The sequence below is a fragment of the Odocoileus virginianus genome, chromosome 7 (assembly GCF_023699985.2).
Source record: "Odocoileus virginianus isolate 20LAN1187 ecotype Illinois chromosome 7, Ovbor_1.2, whole genome shotgun sequence".
Classification (NCBI taxonomy): Eukaryota; Metazoa; Chordata; class Mammalia; order Artiodactyla; family Cervidae; genus Odocoileus; species Odocoileus virginianus.
The window spans coordinates 29,972,382-29,997,059 of NC_069680.1; the positions used below are offsets into that span (position 1 = coordinate 29,972,382).

The 24,678-nt window shown below is 46.6% G+C and overlaps 1 long non-coding RNA gene across 1 annotated transcript; it reads right to left on the reverse strand.

Moving 5' to 3' along the window:
* Positions 1 to 12,070: 12,070 nt before the first annotated feature.
* Positions 12,071 to 23,729, reverse strand: LOC110128518 (uncharacterized). The gene is made up of 3 exons (XR_002311196.2): positions 23,597 to 23,729; positions 22,791 to 22,932; positions 12,071 to 12,779 (listed from the first exon to the last, which is right to left on the reverse strand). It is a non-coding gene; the product is annotated as an uncharacterized lncRNA (long non-coding RNA).
* Positions 23,730 to 24,678: the final 949 nt, after the last annotated feature.

The following is a 24,678-nucleotide window of genomic DNA, read 5'->3' on the forward strand; positions in this document are numbered from 1 at the left end:
GGGGGTGGAGCGGGCAGAGGAGAATTCCGTGTGCCCCAGACCCAGTGCCAGCATTCTAATGATTGAATGTTTTCCTGTAATAAATTGAAAAAATCTGGTGTGTAAGCATGGCTCCAAATCGCTTGGCATTAGAAAACGTAATCTGTTACCTGGCTTCCAACGCGTGGGACCTTGGTGAGGAGCTGCCAATGCCGAAGAGAGGGAAAGATACAAAAGGAAGCCCGGGGCTCCCCGCCCTCCCCCCACCCCACGAAGGGTCTCCACCAGCCTCCCCCTGCCCTCACCTCCTACCACCTGTTCTCACTTCCTCATGGCTCCGTCTCCCCAAACCAGGACAACAGGGGTGTCTCAGGACCCAGGCCGGCTCCAAGCCACCTTCTCTGTACCTCTCCAAACCTCAGGCCTGCTTAATTATGATTAATTGCCACATGGATAATCAGATACAGTTTCAAAAGGTTGGAAATGACATTCCAAGGACACCAGGGAAGAAGCAAGATCTTTCTTTGTTCGCAGGAAGAAAAGGCAGGTCCCTCCCTCAGCCCCATAACCTTTTCTTATTTTAACAATTCCAAACAGAATTAATACCATCAGTATATTGTTCCCACCCTGGGGGATTGAACTTCAACTGTACAATTTCTGCAGCTGTCAGTGTTTCAGACCTCCTGTCAATAATGCAATGTTGGGGTGCCCTTCTGCTTGAATGAAAGCAGTTTCAAGTTTCTGCTTTACGTCTGTGCTTTCTGGGTGGTGGGACATGATGAGAAAGTACAAAAAAAAATAATAACAGCAGTTAAAAAGCTTCCACTCTTGACTTAACTGGATCAAATGTAATAGACTTCAGTCTTTTCTCCTGATTTCCTCTGCTTGTTTTAGAAAACACTGTGAAAAGTGTGGGCGATTTTGTCTTGCCAGCTCTTCCCTCCATTTAAAATCCCTTTGGCTAAGTCAAGGATCACAGCATGTCATTTCCAGTCTAACAGAAGTGCTGGGCCCCGCTCAGCTCCTATTACCAGGAGGCAAATCCCTTGGTTCCCGGCGCCAGGGTTGCTGCACTTGGCTTCCATCCCAGTATTGTTCCCTCATTGCATTCCAGAGGCCTCTCTTCGAGTTAATGTTTGCACTGGGAGGTCCAAATATCCAGCAATCAGCACGGAACTTTTCTCTTTTTGTTGAGAATTGCAGGTTTCAAATGCAATCACTGGCTTTAAAGAAAAACTTACAGGTGAACACAAAAAGCACTAATTTACATTTTATTCACAAACAATAATATTTGTAGCAGTTTCACCATGTGTGCCCATAAAAGAGTTTTAGAAGATGTCTGGCTTTTTAAGACTTTATGGTGGCTGGAATTGGTTTACCAATTTAAAAGCAGTCATTTTATTTTATTTTATTTTATTTTTTTAAATTCTAAACAGCATAAAAGCATTTTATCCTAGAAGGCTAAGGCTCCATACATTCTGCGTCATTAATACATGAGCTCACGTGGGAAACAGCCTTCAGGAAAGGCTAAACTAATTTGAACCAGTTTCAAGCGCATAGCATTTAATTAAATCACATCTTCAGAGCACATTTTAAAGGCTGGGATTTTCAGAGCCCGTGGTTGGGCCATGCTCAGCATCTTGGCCATGATTCTGGACACCTCTGCCAAGATGCCCAGGACTAACGGGCTGTGATCGGGACCAACATTTCATGGAGTTTTGCACCGGATTTCATGCCCAATCTAAACACTAAGGGGACCGCGAGGTTTTGACCATCCTGAGTACAGCAGAGACCCTCTGGTACAGCCAAGTCCCTCTCAAGAGCACAGCCATGCAGCACTCTGGTTTCCCTGGGTGCCAGCCGTGGGCGACTGGAGGGCTTCCCCACTCTCTCATCAGGGAATCCGGAGCCAGGTCCATGGCCCAGGGCACTGAGGCTGCAGACCACCCTTCCCTCACCCCACGCACCACCTCCCGCCAGGACCCAGAAGCTTCTGCACAAACCTTACTGGGGAAACAGTGATGGCAAGGAGTCCAGCTGGGAAGATGCCCCTGGAGCAGGGTGCTGAAGGCTCAGTCTCCCTGGAGTGAAGGTGATGACGCAATGCCACACTCTGCCAACCCAGAGGACAGACCGATGAGCCTGGATCCTCCAAGAGACAGTCCCCCAAGGATACCCCAGCCTGGGCCCGATGTGCAGAGGAGGGAGTAGAGAGCTTTTTTCTCCGCTGCCCACGTCCACCTTCAGCGCTTCCTCTCTTCCGATCCATCAGTGTTTCTCTGAGCCTCAAAAGGTAAACAAAGACAGCCCCCTCGTTCTCTCTTACTCATCCGCAACTTCAAAATGAAAAGAGCCCTTGTCTGGACTGCTCAGCCTCGTGTTGATTCACCCCATTCTTCTGAAAGCCGTAGCTCCAGGAGGACGACTGCAGCGTCACTCCCACTTCCGTCTCAGAGCCTGGAAAGTGTTTGTCCCCTCTCTTGCTGGTTGTGTTGCCCTTGCCCAGACAGACACAAGAGGCACACACAGTGTCTGCCAGCCAGCCGGAGTCAGGCCCTCCCGGCAGCTCACCCCTGCTACATCTCCAAGCCCCCAGTGACTCCCGGGGGGGGAGCAACACCCTGCCCCTGCTGACTTCCTCAGAAGTATCCCTCAGCAGAGTATGATCAGTGTGCATTCACCTCCTACACGCATCTCCTCACCTGCTTTACTCACCTCCTAGGCTCTCCTCCTCACCTCCCACACACTCACCTGCAAACACTCATGTCCCATATACTGACCTCATGCTCACCTCCTATGCTCACCTCCTATACTCACCTCCCATATAGTCACCTTCCATACTCACCCCCATATACTCACCTGCATATACTCACCTCCATATACTCACCTGCATATACTCACCCCCCATATACTCACCTGCATATACTCACCCCCCATATACTCACCTGCATATACTCACCGCCCATATAGTGACCTCATATTCACCTCCTATACTCACCTCCTGTGCTCACTCCCCATATACTCACCCCTCATATACTCACCTGCATATACTCATACCCCATATACTGACCTCATACTCACTGCCTATACTCACCTCCTATGCTCACTCCCCATATACTCACCTCCCATATACTCACTTCCCCTATTCTCATCTCCTATACTCACCTCCCATATACTCACCTGAGAAGTCATAATCTCTGCCTTCATTTAAGGGCCAAGTTTCTTGGACTGCAAGGAGATCAAACCAGTCAATCCTAAAGGAGTGAACCCTGATGATTCATTGAAAGGACTGTTGCTGAAGCTGAAGCTCCAATACTTTGGCCATCTGATGCAAAGAGCTGACTCATTGGAAAAGACCCTGATGCTGGGAAAGATTGAGGGCAAAAGGAGAAGAGGGCAGCAGAGAGTGAGATGATTAGATAGCATCACCAGCTCAGTGGACGTGAATTTGAGCAAACTCCCGGAGATGGTAAAGACCAGGCGGCATGGACATGCTGCGGTCCATGGGGTCACAAAGATTTGGACACGACTGAGTGACAGAACAACAATGTGTGTAGACAGGTGGGTAGGTAGACAGATCTCATATTGACTCTATTTCTCTCTCTAGAGAATCCTGACTAACTGAAACTCCTTCAAGAAACACCAGCTATTTGAATTTTTTATGTAAAAGTTCCTAATTTTAAATGTCAGTTTAAAAATTTTAGAACATTATGGGATGAACAGAAAGCATTAGCTGATTCAATTAAATACCTGGCTTCCACATGGCAATCTTTATGCTAAAGTACGTGTCTTAATAATAAACATTTTAATCAGAATTCTGGTGATTTCTAAATTTCAGGAAAGATAATTAATGGTTGAAGGAATTTCTTTTATTTATTTCAAAATTCTCAAATATTGTATGTTAGGTATCGAAGTAGAAACTCTCCAGCCAATGATATTATGCAATAAAGATAAGCAACCTTTTCCAACATTTACTAATGGTGCAAATATTATGCAAATGTTATTTCACTTAATTCCTATGATCACACTAAGAGATAGAAACCATGGTTCTCCTCATTTTACAGATAATGAAACAGATAAGGAAAGTAATTTGCTGATGCTCATAAGCTAACTACTACTGTTTTGGAGTCCAAAGCAGCAATCATGACACTATTTCACATCCCCAAATAAAGATTCAAGCAACTTTTAGTTCGTTTAATGGGGCAGGGGGAAGCCCTTCTGTTAATAATTTATGAACATGGAGACAAATGTAAGCTTTGATTGCATTTCTTAAAATAATCAGAATCCTGTGTTTTTCCCCTATAAACAGTTTTCTCACCTGATAGCTGTTGTTATTTGTGAGTCATCTGGAAGCCATAGGGCCTTCCCAGGTGGCTCAACAGTAAAGAATTCCCCTGCCAAGGCGGGAGATGTGGCAACCCACTCCAGTATCCTCGCCTGGAGAATTCCACAGACAGGACCTGACTGAGCACGCACACGTGCCTTGGAAGTCATAGTCCATTCAAGTACAGCATCGCATGAAGACACAGGTATCTACGTGAAATACTTCTCAATTTGTATCTCAGCTCCGCTATTTGTGCTGCTGCTAAGCCGCTTCAGTCGTGTCCGACTCTGTGCGGCCCCATAGACCCACCAAGCTCCTCCCTCCCTGGGATTCTCCAGGCAAGAACACTGGGGGTTGCCATTTCCTTCTCCAATGCACGCATGTATGCTAAGTCAAGTCACTTCAGTCATCTCCAGCTCTCTGTGATCCTATGGACAGCAGCCCACCAGGCTCCTCTGTCCACAGAATTCTCTAGGCATGAATATTGGAGTGGGTTGCCCTTTCCTTCTCCATCTGACATTTGTAAGTAGCGTATATTGGGAAACTGACTAAAGCCAGTCTCTGTTTTCTCCCCTGTTAAATGGGAACATTTCCACCCCAATTTCAGAGATATTGTCAGGATTAGAAATGATGTACATTAACTATCTCCCAGTGGCTGGCACCTAGTATAGAGTTTCCATTAGTTTCATTATTGGATGATAATTACATGTACCTAGAGAGAGAATGAATAAAATTAGATAAATTCATTTAAAAATACATATGTAGAAAGGTTTGTTCCACACTTTTCACTTACAGGAAAGAAGAATAATTTCTGTTTATTATTCCCACAATGTCCTGAATTTTCCAGGATCCCTAGAATCTTTGTGAATAAGAGGTAGGTGATAGCAGCCCGAAGCCAGGATTCCAGCCCTGACACCTTCAATCTCCTGCCTGTGACCTTGAACCAGTCACTTCATGTCTTCTACATAAGACGGGCCCTGAGATCCCACAGGAGGAGGACAGGCTCCTGCCTTTCCCACATGACAGGATGGGCAAAGCTCTAATGAGATGTTCAGTGAAGGCCACTGAATTCTGGAAAGTGCTACAGAGATGCAGAGAAGATGCCACAGAGGAGATAAAACTCTGCTGCCCTTGCGTGGTGCCCTGAAGCACTATTTCCTGAAACGATGCCATGTTACAGCAGCGCGGCAACTTCCATGTTGCCTGCTTTAGACCCAATATGCATACTCCTGGGTGGGTGGGTGGGGAGAGTCCTTTGATTGCAGTTTCAGCCCCTTGGTAATTTTCATGCACCTGCGTTCATCATGGGCGTGTGGTGAGGCTGGGGGTCAGCCTTAGTGTGAGATGCAGTTCCCCCTGGGCCAGTTCTTCTGTATGTCTCCCTTCCTCTCATGCCTTCCCTGTGTCTTACAACTTTTAAAAGTGTGTGGTTTTACAAATCACAGTGATGTGTCTACAAGCCAAGGAATGTCAAGGATTGACAGAGGGAACCACTTTCTCCAAGCTGGAAGAGAAGCAAGAGACAGATCCTCCCCTAGAACCTTGGGAAGGAATCACCCTGCTGACACCTGATGTTGGACATCTGGCTTCCAGCCGGGAGAGAGTCAGTCCCTGCCCACGACATCACTGGCTCATGATACTTGAGTGAGCTGAGGATGCTTCTCACCAGCTCAGGGTCCCTGGTGCCCCAGTTCCCCATCACCCTCATCGTGCGGCCTCTCACTTCCTGAAATCCCCTCTGAGGATCTTAAAGAAAACTTGATTCCAACCCTTGTTAAAACTACAAAGCCTTTATTCAAGACTCTTGCCATAAAGGTTAACTCTTTTGCAAGAAGGCAGAGAGATTAGGCTCAACTCCAAAAATGTCAAAGACAGTGGGGATTTATAATCAATGAGTGGAGCCAGGGGGTCAGTGGATGGAAAAATACTAGGAGATGGCTGGAGGTCCAGGAAGGCTTGCTCTCTTGGCCCAAGACTCCTGCATCCAAGGGGTAGACGAGGAATGTGACCAAACTTCAAGGGTGGGGATTCTCCTTAGCAGGGTTCTTGCTAAGTAGAGGCTGTGCAGGCCAAGGGTGGATGGGGCCAAGGTCGAGGCCTGCTCGAGAACAGAGAATCCTGCCTGATGGGTCAAGGAGAGAGCCTTTGTTGTGGGGATAATGTCTACTGCTGCAGGACGATTCTGGGTCCCTTCAGCCCTGAGCCTGCAGCTGCAGGTGAGGATTCTGTCCCCCTCCTGTCAGCCAGGAGAATCCAGGCCCCAGGGGAAGAGGGGTGGACTGAGTTCCCTGGGCAGTGATTCCAGCCAGTGTCCTGGGAGAATCCCCAGGGCCCAAGGTTCAACCTTCTGCCATGGGGTCTGACATCCCAGGCAGAGGGCACCCAGCGGGCTCTCCTGGGGACCATCTCTGCCCACTCTCCAGTCCCTCCTTGATCCCCAGACTCAGTGAAGACAGTGTCCAAAGGGCCTCAGCCCATGTCCTCATTCCCACGGCCCCCAGGGGCTGCAGCAACACCACCTGATCTACAAAGTTGAGGTTGCTTCCAGATGCCCACTGAGGCCCCGGGATGCAGAGGCAGGGGAGGGCCCCACTGGCGATCTGTGGGCGATGACGCTCCTGCCCGTGTCTCCTTCTCACTGCCTGGAATGCCATCCAGACGGTCTCCCATCAAGGGAGCTGCCGTCAGGGCGCAGGGCGGTTTTCATCTCATCGCAGTCAGCGAGCTGCCGCTCCCAGCGCCAGGCACAGGCGCACTCCGGAATCCCCTTCAGGTCACCTGCTGTCATATGAATGTCCGAGCCCCCACGCCCTCATCCGTATGATGAAGGAGGCGGTGGGGACGGGCTGGGGGAAGTGTGGACGGGCGTGGTCAGGGCGCCATATGATGAGTGGGGCTGTGGGCATCCATGTGTCAGCAGGCGTTTCTGGGCACATCACAGCATCCATGGAAGTGAAAGGCCTGACACATGGTCCCCAGGGAGTGGGGATGGCAGAGCCCCTCTGCAGAGTTCAGTAACCCAGGATGACGGTGGTCCAAGCAGGCTAGGAGTCAGGAGACCAGGAAAGGGGCTGCTGGCACCAGCATCCATGACCGGTCAGCAAAGGTGGCAGAATGCAGCCAGTGGGCAAAGGGGAGGCCATGAGACCCTTCTGTGCATGCACCTAGGACCCAAGCCTGTTCCAGGGACGGGGTGGGGCACACTTGAAGAGACCCCGCTGTTTGCCGTCAAAACTCCCAAAGAGCTGAGCGGCCCCTCTGCTGGATCAGAGTGGCCTCAAGGGCTTCGATACAGAAGACAAAACATCAGCAAGAAGGTCTGAAGCAGGGAATGGAGAAAAGGTGGTGGAGGGAACAGAAATAGGGGCTGCCTGGAAGAGGGCAGGGAAAACCGGATGCAGACACACCCTGTATAGTGGTCTGGCTTCTTCTCAGCATGTGTACATGTTTATTTTTCAATTAAAATGTAAAAGATTAACCAGTAATATTTATGTCTGGTCATGGAATAATAAAACTCGAGAGAGACTGAAATCATGGAGGGAATTGACTCGAAAATTCACAGAGAAGGTAAGCAAGCCCAGACAGGGAGGCTGAAATGAGAAGGCTCAATGCAAGGACTATCCGAGTTGGCTCCCTGTTTCTGCCCCGTAGCCAAGGATAACTGGAACATTCCAAGGGATTCCTCTTGACGCAAGAGGAGAAGAGTTTGATTTCAGTTGAATGAGCTCAAGGTTTGAGTTTAGATCCAGCAAATGAAAAGGGGGTTGGTATGCAGGTGAGCGGCAAGCCCAGGTGTGCAAGAGCTGGGCGTGAAGATTCAGACAGGAAGGCTGACAAGGCATCCCACCTCAAGGGACCAGTGGATTACTTGGTGGTGAGTTGACTTCTTTGGGCCCCTTCCATGTCGAAGGACTGGATGTGTTTGCTTTTACAAGAATGGACACATGCTCTAGCTATGGGCTTGCCCTTTTCTTCCCACAGGCTCTCAGGTGGCACCATGGCCCAAGTGGTCAAGAGGGTTTGATCCACTGGTACCACTGGTATTGGTCCTCTGAAAATCACAAGGGAGGGACTGCCTCCATAGCAAAGGCATTGTAGGAGGGACCCATAGTATCAGACAGGGAGCCACCTGGAAGCAGCCAGCCTGGTGGGGCCCTGGCATGAGGAGGTGACGATCAGGAGGTGATGCTGATGAGGACGGGGCGCCCTCCTCCAGGGGTCAGGGAACCGTGGAAGCAAGGGCCTTCTCAGGATGCTGTGTCCTCGGTGAGAAGAATTCATGAGTCAGTAACCATGGCGGAGAGGTACCCAGCTCACCATCCCTCCCCAGGACTCAGCAGGAGATTTTGTGAGTCCTCTCGCCCTACTTCTATGCTCTGTGGGGTTAGGGTTTTGGTCTCCAAGGAAAGCTAGCTTTCCCAAAGAGACACAGCAAAGTCCCACTGAACTACAAGTTGAGGCTGCTACCTGGCCCTCCAGGAGACTTGAGCCTGGTCATCTGGAAAAGGTCAGTTTGCTACGATACAGGGGTGGGAGAGGAGGTGGGTGGGCAGGTAAGTTCGTGGTCCCCAGCACCCCCTGGGGCACCCCTGATGCTCCCTTGGCCAGTTGTCAGGGCAAAGGGGTGAGTGCCCAGCTCTGCCTGTGACCAGGGACTTGATCCCGGGGAATGGTGGTCTCTTGAAGCTCACCAGGCCAGCTTCAAGGCCGGAACATGTGCTAGTTGAGGAGGGGGGCCGCTAGAAGGGGTGGGGAGCTATCGCCGGTGAGTTCTCTGTGGCCCTGGGATGCGACCACAGTGTGGAGGCTGCTGGACCTCAGCAGGCCTCTGAGTCCTGCCCCGTCCGTCCAACACGAGACCACTGGCTTGGTCCTGAGACAGGCTAAGACCGGGAGCCTCAGATACTTCATTGCAGTGCACACACCTAGACAGAGGTCTCCTCGAGTGAAAAACACAAAGAAACCATAAGAGGCTAAAAACAGCTGCATGCGTGCACAGTTGGGGCAAATCATGGACTGTGCTATGCTGTGCTGAGTCACTCAGTCGTGTCCGACTCTTTGCAACCCCATGGACTGTAGCCCACCAGTCTCCTCTGTCCAGGGGCTTCTCTAGGCAAGAATACTGGAGTGGGTTGCCATGCCCTCCTCCAGGGGAATCTTTCCGACCCATGGACCGAACCCAGGTCTTCCACATTGCTGCTGCTGCTGCTGCTAAGTCGCGTCAGTCGTGTCTGTCTCTGTGCAACCCCACAGACGGCAGCCCACCAGGCTCCCCAGTCCCTGAAACTCTCCAGGCAAGAATACTGGAGTGAGTTGCCATTTCCTTCTCCACTTCCACATTGCAGGCAGATTCTTTACCGTTAGAACCAGCAGGGATGTCTCCACTGCAATCCAGTCCACCCTCTCCCCCATCCTGCTTCCCTCCATCTTTCTAGAAGGGTCAATGCCTAGCAAATACCCTCCCCACCCCACTCCATCTCAGCCGGGCTCCCAAGGACCAGCCCCCACAAGGAAGGAGCAGAAGAAGCCAGTCCCAGAGAGGGTGGATGTTGGGGGAATATCCTGAGGTCTTTAAGGAAACAAAGACCCAAAGATGAGGAAGAGACTTCAAGCACTGAGGATGTATATTTACATACTGTAGAGCCACGCCATCCCACAGGCACAGCGGAGCACTTTCTGCCCTGGTGCTGCCACACAGACCTGAGCTCAGAGTCCTGCTCCTCTGAGGGCGGCGTCCTGGGGCCAGTGTGCAGAAGCCATCAAAGTAAGACAGTGATCTGTCTGGGCTTCATCCACCCGGGGGCACCTACCCCGTCCTGGCTGCCTCTTCCACACACTCACTCCAAGGCGGGGGTGGGGCGGGGGCGGCGGGAAACCAAACTTCTCACCTTGAGGTTTCAGTCTGTATGATTGGCACTCGGACCTTCAAGGAAGAGCTCCATCTATTTAGCTTCTTCCTTCCACTCCCTTTCTGAGAGGTTGTGTCTCCTCTCTCATTTTCAGAGCCCCACCACATGCGCGCACACACACACACGCACACACATGTGTGCACACACACATGATTTCCTGTGAATCCAAAAAAACAAGAAAGAAAACAAAAAGCTGGCAGATGCTGATTTTTCCGCTCAACTGCACATATTTTATAGTATTTCTCTCTGTTTTTCTCCCAAGACGCCCACCTGACCTCGCTCTCTCTCCAAATTCTCTCCATTGTGGCCAAATGTCACAGATCATGTGAGGCCGTTCCAGCCCATGAAAATATGCTGTAAATGAGCGCATCTGCCCTCTGATCTTAACCCTTGTCTCTCCTTCTGCAGTCATTTCTCCTCCTACATGAGAAGCCCCTTCATTCGCAAGGTCTTTCTGACACTGCCCGGGGAGAAAGGCAACACCCCTTCTCTCTGAAGCAAAAGGGAAAACAGTCAGAGTTATTGGTTTATATTTGCATACAAAAGTCTTAGCGTTTCGGCTAGGCTTTCCAGAGCTGGGGGGAGAAAACACCCAGCTGAGCCTCCCACAGACAGTGAAAGACAAAGAACACAGAAAAATGATGAGTCCTGAATGCCTGCCCTGCATGCGCGCTAAGTCACTTTAGTCGTGTCCGACTGTGCGACCCCACGGACTGTAGCCCACCAGGTTCCTCTGTCCACGGGATTCTCCAGACAAGAATGCTGGAGTAGGTTGTCATGTCCTCCTGAAGGGGATCGTCCCCACCCAGGGATTGAACCCATATCTCTTACTGCATGGGCAGGTGGGTTCCTTACCACTAGCACCACTTGGGAAGCCCTAAAACTAAAATAATAATAATAATAAAAATCAAAGAAAAATAAAAGGAAAGACAATGTCATCACAAAAATTTAAACAATTATTTCAATAGCCTATTTAAACAGAAGACCATTCTTTGGGTTTCATAAACACGCACTCAGCTATGATTTCATTTTCGCATCAAAGTCTATGTTTTGTTAAGAGGTTTGCAACAATTTCTGCAAATACCAGCAATTTGGGGGCATTTCGGGTGCCAGGCACAGCCAGATTCCAAATCTGAACATGACAGAAGTAACGTTTTGCTCCTAAGACGTTTGCACCAGACGTCTAAATAGATGTCCCAATTTTAACTTAATTTGGGAGCCCTCTCATGTGATGGTAAACTCTACATCTACAGAGTTCTCTGCCTTTGGTGGTACAGAGATGTGGCTGGAGGGGAGACATTCATAACCCAGCTTCTTATGAAACCCGTGAATTTTCCAGGTTTCTCCAGCACCTGTAACTTTGCTTATTTTCAGTTTGCTGTGGTAAGTCTGCGTTCAGGCTTTCTAAATGGGAAAACCGCTGTGAACATGAAAAATTTCTTTCGGAATGTCTCCTCTCTGCTACTTAGTACCTGGACCAACTGCTGCTTTTAATCTTATACCCACTGGGACTGTGTAGAACTCTCTCTAAAATTGCAATGTATATAACTTGTGAAATGTCTTAAGTACATGAAAACGAATTAAGAACAACTTGAAAGCTCTGGATTTCTCCTCTTCTCCCCCATTTCAAAGACACTGATTGGAACTTCAGGGCAGAGCGACATTGCGGGATCAGAGGAGCAGATGGTGTGAGAACGAGATGGCCCCTCCCAGACGTCTTCTCAGCTGCAGGCTGTGTATCCTTTATTATTACTTCTTCAGTCCACAGGACATTTTTGTTCTCATTCTCTCGCTCTGCCAGGATGCGTAAGATGATGCTGTAATGTGTAAAGCATGCGTGTACCACTGCCCGCGAGTGAAGCTTATTGTTACGGGTTTTGTTCTGGCTCTGTGCAGCCCAAGTATAAATTCTTCAGTGACACTGAAAGAGTCTGAGATGTTAAGTTCATAGGACCGCATGGTATGTACATACCATCACACATAATGTTTTACTGTTGGTTTTTTACAGCTGGAAAATATTTTGTTGTTCAGGATACAACACAGCTGCAGTGATTTGTTATTTCATCATCTCCTTAGCAACAGATGCTATGGTCCCTTATGCAAAACTCTGCCATCGTATCTAAGGGACCACTCTCTGGTACTCTCCTTCTGACTAATGACTCTTGGAGCCTTCCCAGGAAGGAATTAAATTAGTTTTTTATTAAGTTTCTTTTATTGTGGTAAAACATACATGACATCAAATTTAGCACTTTAACCATTTTAAGTGTACAATTCTGTAGCATTAAGGACATTCACATCCCTGGGTGTCTTATGGTTCTTAATATGGTCTACATATTAACGTATTGAGTCCAGCCCTGGGCCAATACAGGAGTCAAGATCTTTGTCTTCTTATAAGTTGGAGTTGATGTCCAGCTACTTTGATCTTGATGAGAAGGAAAGCAGAGGGCTGGTGGGCAAGGGCTTCATTTCTGATAAGAAGGGTCAGGAGGACCCCTCTGAGAAGGGGCCTTAGGTTTGAGACATAAATGATGATGTCGTCCAGTCCTCACAAGGTTGAGAGAGAAATCCTGTGAGCAAAAGAATATTAACTGAATGTTTGAAGTAAGAGAGGAAGTCAGGATGGGCAGGGGTCCAATCATGGCGGCCATTGTTGGAGGCTACAGTGTACACGTCCAGGCGTCCCTGGAATACAGAGTATTTAAAACCAGGAGCAGATGAGACTTCTCATGAAATGAATCAGCATCTATTCTTAATGGGCACAGAATCAACTTGTCTTGGCTGATGACCCTGGGTAAGTCCCTACTCTGGTTTCCATCTGAAGATCAAGGAGGCTGTCTTTGGTTGATGGCAAGGCTCCTTTCCAGCTATAATGTTCAAAGACTCTTTGTAAATCTCCTTCCAGGGGCTTCATCCTTCACACACAGAGTTGCCTGGATCCAGCCACTGAGCAATGGCTCTTGGCTGGGAAACGGACATCCAGAAAGTCACCAGCACTCTTGAAGTTAACTGGTGACAGAGTTCACCACTATTAAGAGGAGAAAGCCAGTTTCCTTGTTGGAAAAGAACATTCCTATCTTGTTGCTGTTTAGTCCCTCAGTCATGTCCAACTCTTTGGGAGCCAATGAACTATAGCCTGCCAGGCTCCTCTGTCCATGTCCATAGGACTTCCCAGGCAAGAATGCTGGAGTGGGTTGCCATTTCCTTCTCTAGGGGATCTTCTTGACCCAGGGATTGAACCTGCATCTCCTGCATTGACAGGCAGATTCTTTACCACTGAGCCTTCAGGGAAGCCCATATTTCTGCACTCTTAAGGAATATTGTGGTTGTAGATGATGGTGGCCATGAGGATTGGAGGTGGAGGAAAAAGAGGAAATTGAACAATGCTGGGTCACAAAGTATTACTTCTCCAAATGCTCTTAGTGGCTTAAGGTCTGGGTCATCTGTATCTCTCTCTGAAACTTCCTTCTGTCTTCTACACACACCACTATTCTCGAATCCCTCTCAGCTCCCCAAGGACCATTAACAGTGAACCAGTAAGATAAGCAGGGAACCAGTTAGAAACAAATCAATTTCAGAGCTTTTTTTTTTTTTTTTAATAAACCATTGCAGATTATTTGTTAACTCTTCAGGGAAAAGATTTCCAACAACCATATAAATCCCCCTGGTCTTTGGTTCTGGGCAAATATACAGGGGTTTCAAAAATGAACTTGGTTTTAAGTTGGCCAGACTTTCTTGTGTCCAATCCATGGTCACCACATAGATAAGGGTCCAAGGTCTACAGTTTAGAAAACTGAAGAAATAAAACTGTCCCCCAAAGTGAAGTGTTTTTCAATGAGAACCTACTGTACAGAGCAGGGAACTCTAGTCAATGCTCTGTGGTGACCTAAATGGGAAAGAAATTTAAAAAGAAATTGTATATGTAAATATAGAGCTGACTCACGTTGCTGTACCACAGACACTAACATGACTTTGTAAAGCAACTATGTGCATGCATGTGTGCTCAGCTGTCTCCAAATCTTTGTGACCCCTTGAACTGTAGCCCACCAGGCTCCTCTGTCCTTGGGATTTTCCAGGCAAGAATGCTGGAGCAGATTGCCATTTTCTTCTCCAGGGGATCTTATGGACCCAGGGACTGAACACTCATCTCTTGCATCTCTGGCACGGCAGACAGATTCTTTACCACTGAGCTACCTGGGAAGCCAAAAGCATCTATACTCCAATTGACAAAAGAAAAAGAAACACTTTTTTTTTTTAATGACTTTTCCTTTGGCATTTCCTGATGACTCTTGAATTGACAAGTTAGTACTTGGCAGGAATTACATAGATGTAGCTTTAGATCCCAGCTTGGGGTCTTCCAGCAATGTGGCCTGGAGAAAGTTCTTAGACCTCTCAGAGCCTGATTGCTTATGGATAAAAAGGGGACAATATTTCAAGGTTCCTATGGCTATGGTTGCTCCCATCTATCTCAGAATTATTGTGACTATTATTTTTACTTGTAGAAGCTGGATTCCTTAAAATCCCATAGTCCCCCAAATAAACCAGTTTATTCAGCATATATAATTGCTGATTTTTCAGAAGGTTCTCTATAGTTACTATTGTTCCAAGTACAACATTTGGTAGTGGAATGGGCTGGTCATAGCAGGAAAAGGCAGGATGTACATTGGAGGCCAACACCATGTGGCATCAGGACACCACATTCATTCAATGGCTGCTTAGGTTGGAAAAGGAGTTGTGAAATCCCACAAAGCTTGAGGCAGTCGTACATCTCTTTCTCTGATGAAGGGGTAAGATATTAAAGAACATGGAGGAAATGGTCCACAGACAGGCCTTTGGGAAGACAGGACATTTGGCATGACCTCACAGGGTCTAGCGCAAAAGCTGGGGCATGGCTGTGATGGAGAAGACCACAGGCTCAAGGGAAGCTACCAAATGCATAAGGTTAAGATCTCCTTTCTACTGCTGGGCAAACAATTCCCCCATCACCTCCATAAAGTTGCCCAGTGTTACCAACTCCAAGCTACTCTGCTCACCACTTTAGAGACCAATGAATCCGAGATTCAAGGTGTTGAAAGCAAGGGATAGGATTTTATTCAGAGAACTGGTTGACCAAGAATATGGTAGACTAATATCTCAAAATAACCATCTTGTCTGGGTCTGGATGCCAGGTTCTTTTATGAACCAAAGATGGAGAGAGGTGAGGAAACAAAATAAAAAGGCGATTAATCTTGCAAATATCTTCTAGAATAGCAAGCCTCAGTTAAGGGGATATGTTAATTTCTTCCTTCCTGCCATCTACAGGTGGACAGGGTTCTGAACAAAGGCATTTTAGTTTAACAATCAGGCAGAGGGGGCAGGATTCTCTGAGGCAGGCCATTATGTATGATCATAATAACAAAAGCAATGGAAAGTGAGTCAAAGAAATGGTTCCAACATAGAGTCAGATATGGCTTATTCTTGCAACACCACCTCTGCACTTTTCTGCCCCATGTGGGATTCAGGCTTCAGTTTTATGCAGGATACCCTGGTTCCCACTGTGAGCAGAGTCCAGTGGGGAACTGGACAATCAACAGGGCAAGCGTCAGTGACCTTGTGTGCAGACACAGCTCGCCTCACCAGTTCGGCTCAAGAATCACGATGCTGGTGCTTAGAGAAGGGACCTGGAGGTCTTCAAGAGAGAGAGATGAGGGAATGCTAAGAATGATGCTTCTGAAGAGAGGGGAGATCAGCCCTGGCCCTGCAGGCTCCCACTGGCCAATACAGGAAAGGATTCAGGGAGAGAGAGGAAGAGGGTCCCCTAGCGAAGAAGAGCCTGAGCTATCCAGGACCCTCTCTTCAGTCTGGGCTGCGCTGACTTGCGGTGCTGGAATCTACACGTGTCCCAGGTGTTGGCAGGGGAGTGCAGCACGTGACAGCCGACACCCTCCCAGAAATGCGGGTCGGGGGAAGGCCCAGAGACAAATGCCCGCTAAGGAAGCACATCAACCAAGTGTCCATTTGACGTGAGTGTTGACAGGGCCACAAGCCAAGGAATGAGCTGCAGTCTGTTGCCAACGGCGCTGCTCAGGGTGCCAGGGGAGTGTCTGTGGACTTGGAGGAGGGCTTGCCTGAGGGCTGTGGGCCCGGGGAGGGGCAGGGGCAGCGCGGTTTCTCTGAGGACCAGGAAGAAGGCAGTAACATGGTGCTGTGGGGGGGATGTGATGACACGAGGACACAGAGCCTGATGGGACTTTGCTTTGGCTCCGGGTGTGATGGAGCCTTTTAGGCAATGGTGTCACAGGACCTGATTGCATCTGAAAGAAAGGGTCTCCTTGACTGCTGTGTGGAGCGTGAACCCAGGGAGGACATCAGCTGGGGTCCAGTTAGGCTGGACCAGCCAGCTAGGCTGATCCTGAGAGAAGCTCGGGACAGGCAGCTTTGAGGAGACAAAACCAGAGGCAGGAGGTGTGCAGAGGCCTCCTCGAGATGCACAGGCCCAGCGTACCCATCCCAGCCTGCATGGGATGTGTGCAGTCACTGTGGTCTCTTCATTAGGTCCCTCTTTTCTCGTTGAAGTGTAGTTGATTTACAACACTGTGCCAGTCTCTGCTGCTCAGCAAAGTGACTCAATTATACACACATGAATATTCTTTTTTAATATTCTTTTCCATTATGGCTTATCCCAGGAGATTCGATATAGGTCCCCGTGCTATCCAGTAGGACCTTGTTTATCCATTCTCAGTGTAAGTTTGCATCAACTAACCCCAAACTCCCAGTCCATCCCTCTCCTTCGCTGACCCCCCGACCCTCGCCTTAGTAACCACAAATCTGTTCTCTACGTCTGAGTCTGTTTCTGTTTTGTAGATAAGTTCATTTTTGCCATATTTTAGATTCTCAGGGACTCCTCCAATGGGACTGATGAGCCCACTCACTACTGAACCAACACAATGGGATCACCACGCGGGGCTCTGAATCTAGGACAGTGTTTCGCCTAGTTCGGGAAGTTCTCTGGGAGGGTCGTTAACTCTACTAGGCCACGAGGGATGGTTCTGCATCCCTGGGGAATAATCCACGAAACCTAGCTCTCGCAAGGGCATGAACTCTTCCTGGTTCTTATTTATCCTAGAGGAGTAATAGCTTGATTCCCTGTAGAATCGGTGAGTGTTAAACTCCAACCTGTTCTGGATTATTCAACTTGGAATGTCGCTATCAGGCTATTCTAAACTGAAGTGGGATGAGATTCTGAGGAATGCTAGTCAGGCACCTTCAAAACACCACTTGGTATTTCTAAGAATGGTTTCCAGTTGAATTTTCAAGCAAATCACTGAGCTAAAAATAATAATCAATTGAAGATGCCCTTTGATATTAGTATTAAACATTTTCTTGTTGCAATTTAATTAAAATCATGTACCAGTAGTGTGTCTTAACCTAATCATTATTTTCCAGATATACACTGAGAAATTAACCTTAATAGTCTTTTTATTCTTCCTAGTCTTTTTCCAGTTTATTTAACAGAAAAAAAAAATCACAATTTATTATATAAGAAAAAGAAAAGAAACCTACCTTAGCATTTCTCTGCTTTTCACTGAGAAAACGTTTTCAAAAATTTAAGCATATTTTTTGAAGCATTATAATCATGTAGAGAAGCCATGGTGCCATCAAGTGAACATAAACACCTTAACCCCTTCAATAATTAATTGTAATATGAAATTTGGCTACACATATACATTTTAAGCAATGCCTTAAAGCACAGACTATGTAGATTTAACATGCATCAGTTATGTAAGAGACACCTATTTCTTACAGGAAGTAAAATATTGGGTTTGGGGAGGGGTTTGTTTTTTGGGGACTAAGTGACAGGCGTTCTTTGTTTCCAAATAGAGCAGACTTCAGAGAAGTTTATTTTGCCATTAGTGCATGCCTGTAAAATTTCGAACAGAAAGAAATATAAAAGGGTAGATCAAGTAAAAATCTTTCCTCACATCAAAAACCTAGAATGATGCTGAAATGCCAGTAAAAAAAAAAAAATTAATTCATGTACCAGGCACAACCTGCCACTCTATAAGATATATAAGACCTCTAGATAAATTATAAGGGATTTGTGGATGTTGCATATATTGATTAAGACATCAAGCATTACATACCAACCAATAATGAATTACTTCATGCTGGAAGATAAAACTTTGTGATATTTAAAATTACAGACTTGAAAGTAAGTAAAATTACCCCTAATTATGCAGAAGGGAGTAACACCTTCGCAGTAAACAAGATAAGCACCTCAAACAGCACTAATAATTTTAATTAACATTTTCAAGTTTCCTTCTACCTCTTTTCAAGGTCACCTTCTCCCTCCTGGAGGAACAGCTGCTGTGGTTCCAACTTCCATCACATTTCTTATCATGAGGATTAAGCAACAGGAATATTTTCTAGAACTAATTTTTTAAAAACAAGTAATTGTGGGCCAAAGCAAACACTGAATGGCCGGAGCCCCTGAGCAGTGATTTTAAAGCGGACTGCAAATCTCATTTCCCATCTTTGTTAAGATTGCAACTTGTCTCTACCAAGTCCCTTTATTGGAATCATGAAATATGCCTGAACTATTGAATATTCAGATTATAATCCAAGTCTAGGAGAGTTTAACCAGTAACGCTGCAAATGAATCTCACGCGTAACACAGCCTATCTACATGGTATTTGTATCCTCTGTTGAGTACTGGTTAATACATTCATTTGTTCAAGATTTATGATTTTGCTAAACTGTTTTCTCTCTTTTGTAAATTAAGAAACCAGCAAGAATAGGGCTTTGTTATATCAATGGGTTTGTTCCATGCCACAAATTTAATGTACAGGGTCACTCAGAATATAATGTGTAGTGAAAGAATCTCATTAGGGCTAAAATGAATGTAAAATGTGTCAATTTGATCCAAATGAGAACTGTAGTAAAACCATGTTTGATGTTCGTGTGCAATAAATCTTTAACATTTGTCTGTAAAGTATTAGAGAACCCACAGGGAAATCTGTGTTTGTGATAGCAGCACATTTCCCATGGTTTTCCTCTATTATTCTTTGTTGGCATTTAGCATATGGAAGTCAAAAGTGAAAATCTAAGATGGGGGTTATTAACCATGATTCTAAAGTAAACAGAAAATGTACCTCATGCTCTTTAATGTACTTTAGAAAAACTAGAAATCATTTCAAAAAATAAGACGAGCAAATCTTTGAAGACACCTTTATCGTGCATTTTGAGAGATGCTACAATCTTGCAGTTTCAATCTTGGAAAACAGCACCTGATTTGATCCATGTTTGCCTGGAGTATCTTTTACTTTTAGATTTGATTTTAAAGATTCTAATGGTTTCATTTTCTATTGCATATGTGGTGACCATTATCTTTCCAATTCATTTTTATTTTGATATATTCATATTGTTAATTACTGTTGTATTTCAATTTTCTCCCTAGTATTTTTGTTCCTTCATAATGGCTTTATGGTTCACTGGACCGAAATGACTAAAATGAAAGATTTCCAAGATTTCTTCAGGGAGTAATTTACAAAAGACCAGCATTTTTTAATTGCTCCTGATGTTTAGTTCTGGATATCTGCTTCAGAAAGAAATCAATCTTCGTCTTTTAGGTGCCATACTGAGCACATCATCATCTTTTTTAGAAACTTGATAATTAAACCATTTTTTTTCCTAAAATTACTTAAAACATTTTCCTTCTCAATCTGATTTCTCTAACAGCTAGAAGCACAAAAATGCATGACCATTTCTGTTTACATTAATGTAATTCTTTTCTTTTTTTTTTTTGCAGAAATGTATTTTGCTCTTTAATGTAGTGAAAAATAATAATAATCAGTGTGACGTCAAAAATAATTAAGAGAAATATTCAGGTTTACCCAATAGGAAAATTCTTCCTGTAGAGGAATGAAAAGAAAATTAATTTCCCTGTGTTAAGGTAATGAAAATCATTTTCAGAGTCCCCAAGTAAAAGAAAAACTTAACAATGGATATGCCTTCAATAAGAAACAGCTCATTTAAAACATTGATATGCTTAAGATCTCACAGTGTCATTGATAAGATCCGTGGGAACATTCTGGCAAGAAGCAATTTCCTGTGTGCATCATGCTAATATTCTCTTAGAAGATGGCATTCCCTGTCTTCAGTAATCCTGATACACATTGCCAGGAAATATGCTGATTTCAACTTCACATTAGCCTGTGGTTGGAAAGGGACATCTCCCTTCATCACCTGTAACTAGATGGCCACTGAGACCTGCCACGGAAAACTCTCACAGAGGGACTTGCCCTGCACCCCTTCCTGTATTATGTAGTCATCCAGGTTGTAAAGGCCATGCTGATTGATAACTGATATTCTTGCTTTCCTTTGGGAAACTCTATAGTTAATATTGGGCTATAAAGAATCTGCCTGCAAGGTGGGAGATCAGGGTTCAGTCCCTGGGTTGAGAAGATCCCCTGGAGGAGGACATGGCAACCCACTCCAGTATTCTTGCCTGGAGAATGTCCATGGACAGAGGAGCCTGGTGGGCTACAGTCCATGGGGTCGCAGAGTCAGACACGACTGAGTGACTAAGCACAGCATATAGCTAATACTGACTGATTTTCAGTGTCTGTGTTAAAAAAAAATACAGAGACTGAACTATTGCACATATATCTTCACAAAGTATTGCGTGGTGGCCTATGTCCAAATGAAGATGATTTCTTCTGGCTGAGGTGGGGCAGCCTAACCCATGCGAGGATTCTGTATTGGACACAGTCCCTTTCACTTGACATCCTAAGAAGGACTGGTCTGTGGTTTCTGTTGTCATTTGGAATCTGTTGTGTGGCATTTTTTCTTTTTTTTTCCAGCAGATTTATTTTCCTAAATACACCCAGCTTTGAATGATACTAAAATCAATTCCCATCTCCTGAATGTCCACCGTGTTGGAAGGAGGCCCAGGTGCCTGCTAGAAGTCCAGCGGAGCCAGCCTGATGCTTCACTGTGCAGGGTTAGGAGCAGACCACGGTGAATTCTGCTAGAGAATCGGAGTTTGCAAAGAGGTTCCCGAGAATGCCTGGTCCTGTGTCTCAGCTAGGGGCAGCCCCACCTGAAGCTTCCATAGACCCACATCTAGCGTCAGAGGGACTCTCTCTGCCCAGCTTAGTGTTAAGATTTGGGAAGATCCTCTTGGACGGAAAGCTTGCAGAGCCCTTGGTGCTCCCAATGCTGTGTTGGCTTTGTAACTGGAGAAGCGCAACAATGGCATAAGCTTCCAACCCTCCCCTCCTCAAAGGGATTTGATCCTGTGGATTGCGAAAGGCACAGATTTTATTTCCTCATTTTCTTTTTAAGTTGCCTGTCAAAGCTCACAATAGGAAAAACAAACAGCCTGCTTGAAGTCAAGTGAGGGGGGAGGGGGCTCCTCCCTGGGGGGCCATTTCACCCCCCTGACCTGAGGGGCCTTTCTTGACTCAACCGTGGATAAGAGCACGATCCCAGATGTAATGTCCTCTGAGTGGTCCTCCATGTGTTCCCGCGTCCACGACCCCACATCTCGTTTCCCAGCCAACTGCACTCTGGGACCCCTGTCAACCCTCCCCACCCATCATCTCAACCATCCCTGCCCCCCAACCCCCATTTTATTCCCAATGCCACTCCCCAAAATGATTGTTGCTACTTTTGCCATATTAATGTCACTCATCTAATTGGACTTTAGTTCAGAATATTGCAGAGAATAATTTCCTCAGCAGCATTCAAACCCTCCACCACCCAGCCTTCGTTCTTGGTTCGTAGCTCTTGTTCCCTCTATACACTCTGTATGCTACTGCTAAGTCACTTCAGTCGTGTCCGACTCTGTGCGACCCCGTCCCTGGGATTCCCCAGGCTAGAACACTGGAGTGGGTTGCCATTTCCTTCTTCAATGCATAAAAGTGAAAAGTGAAAGTGAAGTCGCTCAGTCATGTCTGACTCTTTGCAACCCCATGGACTGCAGCCTGCCAGGCTCCTCTGTCCATGGGATTTTCCAGGCAAGAGTACTGGAGTGGGCTGCCATTGCCTTCTCCGATACTCTGTATACCAGGAGACATATGAAGGCAAAAGAGAGACCAAACAATGAATTTTAACTCCTTCTCCTTAGTGGGGCTTCCGTGGTCACTCAGACCATAAAGAATCTGCCTGCAAGATGAGAGATGTGGGTTTGATCCCTGGATCAGGAAGGTTCCCCTGAAGAAGGGAATGGCAACCCTCTGCAATATTCTTGCCTGGAGAATCCCATAGACAGAAGAGCCTGGTGGGCTACCGTCCATGGGGTTGCAAAGAGTCAGACACGACTTTCACTCCTCAGTAGCTACGAGGAGAGGGTGGATTTGGGTGAATTAAATCCCCTATGTTTCCCTTTGTGCCTGAAAAGAGTTCTACCTGAAAAGGTGACTGTGAGCACAAGCGGGTCAAAATCTGTAATGTTTGCAGCAGGGTGTGGCACCCAGTAGGTGCTCAATAAAAACACCCTTCTGTTTTTGCTTTCAGTACTGACAACCTCCTAAACTGTTCTCCCCGGTCACAGCCTGTGTCAATCTACGGATGCTCTTCCCCCGCCCCCGCCCCCTCACCTGTCAGAATGCCGCGGTCCTCCAGGGCCTGTCTATTAATTCTCCCTCAGTCCACTTTTGTCATCGTCGGACAGGGCCCTGTCTCACTCACCTCTGAGTCTCCAGGGCTAGCAGGAACAGGCAGTGCACTTAACAAATTAGCCTTAAACGAATAAATGAAATGAATCATAACCTGCTCTTGGGGACTGCTCCTGCCCCTCCCATCCAAAAGCGACCTTGCCCTCCTCTGAGCTCCGACAGACGCTTTTTCTGCACCTTGAAGGTGGTGTCTAAAACTGGCGGTCTCCTAATTGGGGAGGTGAGCTATCCACAAACACAGCCATAATGTATTGAGCTCCTTGGGGGCAAAGGCTGTCTCAGCTGCTATGATGGAGACGTCCATGACATCCACGGCAGACCCTAAAGGGTTATTTTGATGGAAGGCGTTCTTCGCTCCATGTAATAGATCTAATTTAGCCAAGTGCTCCATCAAGCAAGTTTCCGAGGCCCTCATTGACTTAATTATAGATACATGAAACCTGGCAGGGATTACATGAGTGACTATTTAACCCTTAGATCCGTCAACAAATTGTTGACATTGTTTGGGAAATAACCTCTAAAACTTGAGTTGTTGTTGGTTTTTTTTTCCCCCCTCCCACCAGCACAAAGTTGAGCGCGAAGGTGATTTTTCTTTCCGAGCTCCCCTCCCCCACCTCGCTCCAGCCCTCATACGTGCAGGTCTGTCTTCCCAGACATCTTTGCCCAGCCATAATTACAGTGTGTTCCCAACCTAACTGATGGCTGGTGTCCTCATTAAGGACCATTACCCTGAAAAAGGTGTTTATTGAACCTGGCAGAGTGCTGATATTTGTTAGACCCTGTCATATGGTTGATGGCGTTTAGTCAGAACTCATTGGGAAACAGGAGTGAGCCGTTCAAACTGGCACCGGCAGCCGGGAGGCGGAGGCGCGCGCAAGATGGCGCCCGCAGGCCAAGGGAGGCTGTTCCGGCAGGTGGCCGGCGGCTCCACGCGCCCGCCCGCCCGGGGCTGTACGGGCGGCTCTGTGGAGGGAAAGACGCTCACGCCGAGGAGACAGAAACGAGGGAAGCCATAGTCTCTTTGGATTTCACAACCGTCCCTGTCCTGCTCACACCAGCCATGCCAGGATTATTTTCAAAGGATTGTGACTAATTGGAGAATTGATACCATGTGGGGTAGGGGGAGAGTATGTTTTCAGATAAATCAGTAATTTAATTCTTTCTATAATGAGAAAGGGTGGAAGTCACTGAGAGATGACAACATTCATTATCTTCCAAGGAGGTATTAGGAAATAGAAACTTCTCTGTGAAAAACTAGAACTTAGTCATTATGCTTCTGAAAAAAATAACCTTCTTCAGGGAAACTGGAATGTTGGGGCATCAAGGTCAGAGATGATGGCTGACCTTGATCGGTGCTTCCCAGCTTGAGTCAGCGCCTTGCTTTCCCTAACTGTGGGAGGACACGATATTTCCAAGCTGCGGTCTTCTTTTTGATAAAATTGGTGGATTCTGATGACTTTAGAACATGTTTGATGTGCTGGAAATGCTGATGGGGGACCAAGTCAATGAAGTATGATTTCATCCTTTAGATTCCCAGTCCAGTAGACGGAGGAACAGTGTGTTTCTGCAAACAGTTCTTGGTGAATGTATGTTCTACAAATATATGTATGGGCCAGAAATTGTAGAAACACAAAAGCTGAAAGACCTAATTCTTCCCAGAGAGAATGGACTCAAAGCAAAGACAGTATTGATGCTGGATGGTTTTCAAGGGCTTCCTCGGTCACAACCTGCCCTGATCATGTGCTGACATTATCTTAACATGGAAATGCCATTGACTGATTCTCTAAGTCTTGTAAGATTAGTTGTAGGT